Here is a 6,996-nt window from a genome sequence, read left to right as displayed (position 1 = left end):
TAATAACGCTTTACAAATATCTCATTTTCTGCTCATAACCACCCTGAGAGGTCAGTGCTATGATTATTCCCATTTTACACATGAGGAGACTGAAGCAGACAGAGCTCACATAGCCAATCATTATCTGAATTTAGATTTGAACTTGTCTTCCTGACTCCAGACCCAGGGCTCCATCCACTGTGCAGTGCTATATAAATGGGGGGGGGGGGGGGGTGACAGTGAAGAAAGAGCAATTACCCTTAAGAAGTATGCCAAGAGATATGGTATCTTCAAGAGAAAGCAGTGAGTTAATGAACACTAGAAGATGGAAAGAATGTGAAAGGAAAGGGGGATTTGTAACCAGTATAGAAGTTTCAAAAGGCTTAGTAGAAAGGGAAGGGTATAGAGTAGGTTTAGGGCTGTTTGATCTGAGAAGGGGACTAGCTTATATCATGTTCTACCTTTGTCATTGAACCCCAACTCCCCCCAAACACATACATATACATACACATATTCCAATCATCCTGGTTAGTGGAAGTCTATAGGTCTGGACTCTCTACCTTTGTGTGGTGACCCTCAGGAGAAGCTAGGGTAGATAGAGGTTATGACATTTAATGATCCAGGAGTTGGATGAGGGAGGGGCTGGTACAAGGAAATTAGGTATATATTTCCCATTCACTAATGTGAATTTTCTGGTTGCTCCAGTTCCATCTCTACCTTCTAACAAGGACACTGGAGAGGGTTAGAGCTGAATTTGCTATAAGAAAGTCTTGGGAAAAGGTGAGAATAATCTGCATGACTGTTTCCCACTGATTCTCTTCTTTCCCTCCCCAATTCTGTGGTGATCCCAGGTATCCTGTTTAATGCAAGTCCCAGACCCAATAGGGAGAAAAGTTATGAACCCCTGGGATTGCTGACCCCATCCTTAGTTCCATTTAAGGTTATTAGATGAAGGAGGATAAGAAACCTATTAGATAGGGTCCAGTAGGCTAAAGTTTTGTAAAGGTGACAGCTCTATGAGATTTATATCATATTTTGTCTCGTTTTATTATCTTCCCAGTCCCCAACTTGTTAGGAAAGTTTTAAAATTGCAAATGGTAAGGTCTGAGGGTGGCACAGTTGATAGAGTGCTGGACCTGTAGTTAGGAAGATTCATCTTCCTGAGTTCAAATTTGACCTCAGACACTTACTAGTTGTGTGACCTTGGGCAAGTCATTTAATTCTCTTTGCCTCAGATCCTCATCTGTAAAATGAGTTGGAGAAGGAAATGAACTCCGTGGAGTTCAGGGTCCTGGGCTGTCATCGTCAGAGGCTGACGGAAGATGTGGCCAAGGTGCTGCTTCAGGTTGAGTGGATATCTGTCTAATGGGAAGCCGTGAACTCACCCTTGGTAGGAACTTTTGGTCCCTTCTCCACTGGAGTCGCCTCCCTGGACTCTGGTTGTGACAACTGGGTTGCACCTGGGACCAGGAGGCTAGGGGTGCCTCCTCTCCCAGGGCTTCTAGGCCCATTAGTCCTGGGGGCTGAGGAAGGTTCTTCTCTCCACAATTTCTTCCCTCAGTGGTGGCTCTGGAAGTGGTTCTGGTGGCCTGAGGAATCCTGCTATGATGGTAAAAACAGGCTGGAAAATGGTTCAGTGTGAGCACACATATATATGTGTGTGTGTATACACATAAATATGTATATATTTATCTACACACACACACACACATATATTCTTAGTAGTGCTTTACAATTTTAAAAAAAGTAATTTAAAAGTAGTGCATTACAGTTTCACTTTACAATGACTGCGACACCTCAATAGATACCTGTTGGCTTCATAACTCATCAAACCTGTTACTTGTTGCATTTTGACAAGAAAAAATGTTTCCACACTCCACACTTGCTTGAGACTTCATGCACTTGCCAGAACTTGGATGAGTTAATATTCAGCCCCCTCCCACTCCCCAAGAAAAAATGCTTCCATACCTGAAACTTTCGTGAAACCCAGGCCAACCATCAGGTAGCTTACAAACAGGGACCTTTCCCTTTGTTTGGGCCTTGATTGGTTCACAATAATGTAAATAGCAATTGTTTCTGTTTTGGTCAGAAACCTGAGGGCCGCCCTTCCCAGAATGATTTTTTTTTTATACTATGAAAAACAGGCCACTCTTTGCTTCATTTCTTACTTACCTTCCTCAATCACTGAGAAACCCTGAGGGTCTTGCCCTAGCCATTCTTGGCCTCTTTGCCTCTTCTCTCTCTTATCCAGCCTTAATCTCTGAATGAGCTATGCCTCAGTCTGAGACCTGGGAAAGCCTTAGCTTTAAAAGGCGTTTCTAGTCGTCCTGATGCACATCTGGTCACTGGATCCAGATGGCTCTGGAGGAGAAGGTGAGACTGGTGACTTACCCAACACCTCCCCACCTTGAGGATGACTGACAAACAACAACCCATTACTACCAGGTATTTAAAGTGATGTGAAGTAAAAAAAAATTTATTATTTTTATGTAATTAATTGCTTTTTTTTAATCCACATCTATTTATTTTAAGATTCTGTTTTACAAAACACATTCATTATTTAATATTAGCCCAGTAATTACTTAATATTAGCCCCAGTTCTGGGGAACTTTCATGAATCTATTTATAATTACATTATTTCTTATGGAAAAACTTCATTGGTTTCATCACTAGTCAAGAATTCTGGAACTATTAGTAATAAGTATTGAGGTACCAAAGATTACCTCATTTGACCTTTACAACCATCCTAGGAAGTTATTTTTATTTCCATTTTACAGAAGGTAGAAACTGAGACTAAAAGAAATTATGTGACTCATTCAGGGTTACCCAGTTAGTAATTATAATAATAGTTAAGATTAATATGGTGCTGAGCGTGAGCCAGAAACTGTGCAAAGTGTTTTATAATTATTGTCTCATTTGATCTTCTCAACCACCTTGGTAGGTAAGATTCCTATTTTACAGATGAGGAAACTGAGGCAGGTAAAGGGTATGTGACTTAGTCACATTCATGCTGCTAACAAGTGTCTGAGGATGGATATGAGTCTAGATCTAGGGACAAAATCCAGGTTGGTTTCTTTGTTCATTTCACCACCTACCTGTAGAAAATAGTCAATGAAATCTTACTAAATGCTTATTATGTTTCAGACTCTATGGTGAACTTTGAGGATATAAGGAAAGCTAAGAGCCAAGTCTTCTTATCTCAAGGAGCTCACAGTCCAATGGGGGGGGGGGGGGAGACAATATGCAAAGAACTGTGTAAAACCAAGCTAAAGATGTGAAAAATGGAAAAATGACAGTGGGAGGTATGGTCAGGAAATGAATTCAGATGTTCAAATGAGATAATATTTGTAAAACTCCTTGAAGGTTAGATTTGAACTCAGATCATTCTGACTCCAGGACCACTATGCCACCTGGCTACCCCGGTCTTGTTTTTCTTAATGTCTGCATTTCTATTACTCTAGTTACTATGGAAGAACTGGGATGGACCTGGTAGCTACAACAGGAGACTTGCTAGCCACAGACTCCATGTCCTGTAGCCAAAATCATGGCCTGGTGGCTGTTGCCTGTAGGGTTCTTAACATTCTAAATGAAGAAAAATGTATTTATTAAGAATTTACAAACTGCCAAACACTAGGAATACAAAAACAAATGATAGTCAGTCAGTCCCTGCCCTCAAGTCCTTGACTTTCATCCAAATTGGAGGAGATAGAATTTACTGAGGAGTGATTTCCTATTATTTGATGGACAGTGCCATAAGACACTAAGTGTTCCACCCTTTCCAGGGAGTCAAGAAAGCATTGATTTCATTATTCTGGAAACAGAAAGGTTGGGTCAACTCTTTGGTGCTAGTGGTTATGAGGAATGGGGAAACGGTACCTGGGAGTTTCTGGGCCTCAGTGAAGTGGAAGACTCCCTAGGACTGGGGATTCAGATGTAAAAAGGGTTAAAATCTTCTGGCAATTGGTTTCTGAAGAAGGGCATGGATTCTGATGAGGTGGCCAGGGAGGTTTAAAAAGACTTTCCTCAGTCCAGTTAGAAGTCCAACACCACACCTGGAAGGGATTAGGATTGAGTACTTGGCTCCTCCAATCTATATTATCACGGGAAAGGGGTTTTCCAGAATGCAGTGGGAGTGCTGATAGGCAGCTGAGGAGCACCCTGGATACAGCTCTGGGTCTGGAGTCAAGACCACCCAAGTAAAATCTACCTTTAGGCATTTACTAACACTGATCCTGGGCAGGTCACTTAACCTTTTTCAGCCTCAGTTTCCTCAACTATAAAATGGAAATAATAGCTCCCAAGGTTGTTATGAGAACAAATGAGATGATATTTGTGAACTGTCCAATACAGTGTCTAGAATATAATAGGTGTTTAATTAATACTTGCTCCCTTTTCCATAAAAGAAGATAATCAACCCTCTCCAATTTGACTTGGCCCATATTTTGCCCCAGATGCCAATACCAGTTTCTTCTTCTTGGTAGGTTCTTTCTTTTTTTTTTTGTTCAAGCTACCAAACATTTATTAAATACCAAACTTTTCATTTTTTTCTTCTTGTAGTTTTGTATTCAGTAATTCCGTGAAAAGAGCTGGAGGAGGAAATGGCAAATCACTCCAGTTTTCTTTGCCAAAAAACCCAAAATGGAATCACCAAGAGTTAGACACGACTGGATGACAAAAAGGAGAGCTGTCGTACTGGTTCAAAGTGCTGCCAGTGAAAGAAGGAATGGGCTTGTTCTCTTTGACCCCAGAGAAGCAAAGATTGGAATGGCATAAAGGCAAGTTTTATTTTATTTTGTTTTTTAAAGGCAAACTTGATTTAAAAGTGGTGGGAAAAACTTGCTAATTGGGTTTGCCTAATGAGGCATTCTGGAGATCTTCATATGGAAGTGAAGCACCACAATACTATAGAGGAGAATCCTGCTCAGGGAAGGTCTAGGTGGCCTCTGGATCTCTCTGGGTGTAGCTGGAGATTGAACAACCGATTCATTTTCTCTGGAATGGCCCATTTCAGAACTGGGAGACAGGGTCCTTCTTGGTTGAACTCAGAGTCACCATAAGAGGGCAGCAAGAGACTAGAGAAAGACCAGCCCAGCCACAAGACAATTGGAAATGGGTCTTTAAGCAAATATTTTACAGTACTAATAGGTAGCATTCATATAATGCTTTGAGATGGGCATGTATTGTTAATTTGATTCTCATAGCCCTGGAAAGCTATTATTATCCCCATTTTACAGATGAGGAAACTGAGGTCACTTGTTCAAAGCTAGTAAATATTTGAACTTGGGTCTTCTCAACGCAAGTGAAGAGCACTCTGCACTGCACCACCTAAAGGTCAGCCTAATGGGATTGTACTATTTCTACTAAAAGGAGCTCAGAGTCATCGGACACATATGTAATCTTAGGGAATGACAAATTCCAGAAGGACCTAGAAGGTTTTTCACAAACCTTAAAACTCCAAGGAAACACTTGCTGTTTTTGTTATTACTGTTGTTATTAATGGCCACTCCTATATTCTATATCCAAAATACTTTGTATCTTGTATCTTGTATCTGTGTATATGTGGGTTTCCTAGACAGAATGTCTGGGCCTTTTGATGCTGGAATCTTATTTCATTTTTGACCCTCTCCAGGATTTCTTTGGTTGATCAACTAATTTGTTTCCAGCTGTTTACTTCTACACAGAGTACTGCTGTGAATATTTGATAACTGTGGCAGCCTTGCTTTCTGTCCTTATTTCCTTGGGGTCTATTCCTAATAATGGGATCAATTGCTAGATACTTAATTCCAAACTGTTTCCTGATTGAACCAATTCACAGCTCCATCCACAGTGAATTGATACAGCCCCATTACCACTGACTATTTCATCAACTTTGAGGGTTGTGAGGCAATATCAACTCTGAATCTGATTTCTTTTGTCAGGGATTTGGAGCAATCTGTCTTTTGGCATTAATGGTCTTTTTTTTTTTTTTTTTTTGGTAAGACAATGGGGCTAAGTGACTTGCCCAAAGTCATACTGCTAAGTAATTATTAAGTGTCTGAGGTGGGATTTGAATTCAGGTCCTCCTGACTCCAGGGACGGTGCTCTATCTACTGTGTCACCTAATTGTCCCAGTCATTTTTTTTCCCAAATGATATTTTATTTTATTTTTCCACTTACATGGATATTTTTCAACATTCATCCACATGCATATGGATGTTTATAAGTTACACAATTTTCTTCCATCTTCCCTTCTCATCCCCCTCTCCTCAGTGGTGAATTGTCTGATGAACATTGTACATACACATCTGTGTTTAACATGTTTAGAGATTAGTCATTTTCTGCATGAGGAATTAGTATTAAGGGAAAAGAAAGAAACCCAAGAGATAGGAAGGAAAATATAAGAGAAATTTTTAAAAAGTTAACATAGTATTCATTCAAATGCTGTGGGGTTTTTTGTTTTTGTTTTTGTTTTGTTTTGTTTTTGTTTTTTTTCATCTGGATGTGGATAGCATTATCCATTACAGGTCTCTCAGCTCTCTGAACTGCTGAGAGGTTCTGCATGCATCAAGGTTGATCAACTCACAATGTTGTTGTTAATGTGTACATTGTTCTCTTGGTTCTGCTCCCTTAACTCAGCATCAGTTCCTCTAATTCTTTCCATTCTTCTCTAGAGTCCATCCATTTATGGTTTCTTATAGAACTATAGTACTCTATAACATTCATATACTATAACTTGTTCAGCCATTCCCCAATTGTTGGGCATCTTCTCAATTTTCAATTCTTTGCCACTACAAAAAGAGCTGCTATGAATATTTTAAAAATTGACTTTTTCTCATTTTTTATGATTTCTTCTAGATATAGGCCTGTATTGCTGTTGTTGGGTCAAAGGGTATGATCAGCTAGCTGCCCTTGAGTATGATCAGTTTTATTGCTCTTTGGGCATAGTTCCATATTGCTCTCCAGAATGGTTGGATCAGTTCACAACTCCATCAGCAATGCATTAATATCCCAATCCTCCCCAAACCTCTCCAACAGGGA

Source organism: Macrotis lagotis, chromosome 1 (assembly GCF_037893015.1).
Source record: "Macrotis lagotis isolate mMagLag1 chromosome 1, bilby.v1.9.chrom.fasta, whole genome shotgun sequence".
Lineage (NCBI taxonomy): Eukaryota > Metazoa > Chordata > Mammalia > Peramelemorphia > Peramelidae > Macrotis > Macrotis lagotis.
The sequence above is the reverse complement of the archived record's forward strand: the minus strand, read 5'-3'. Positions refer to the sequence as shown.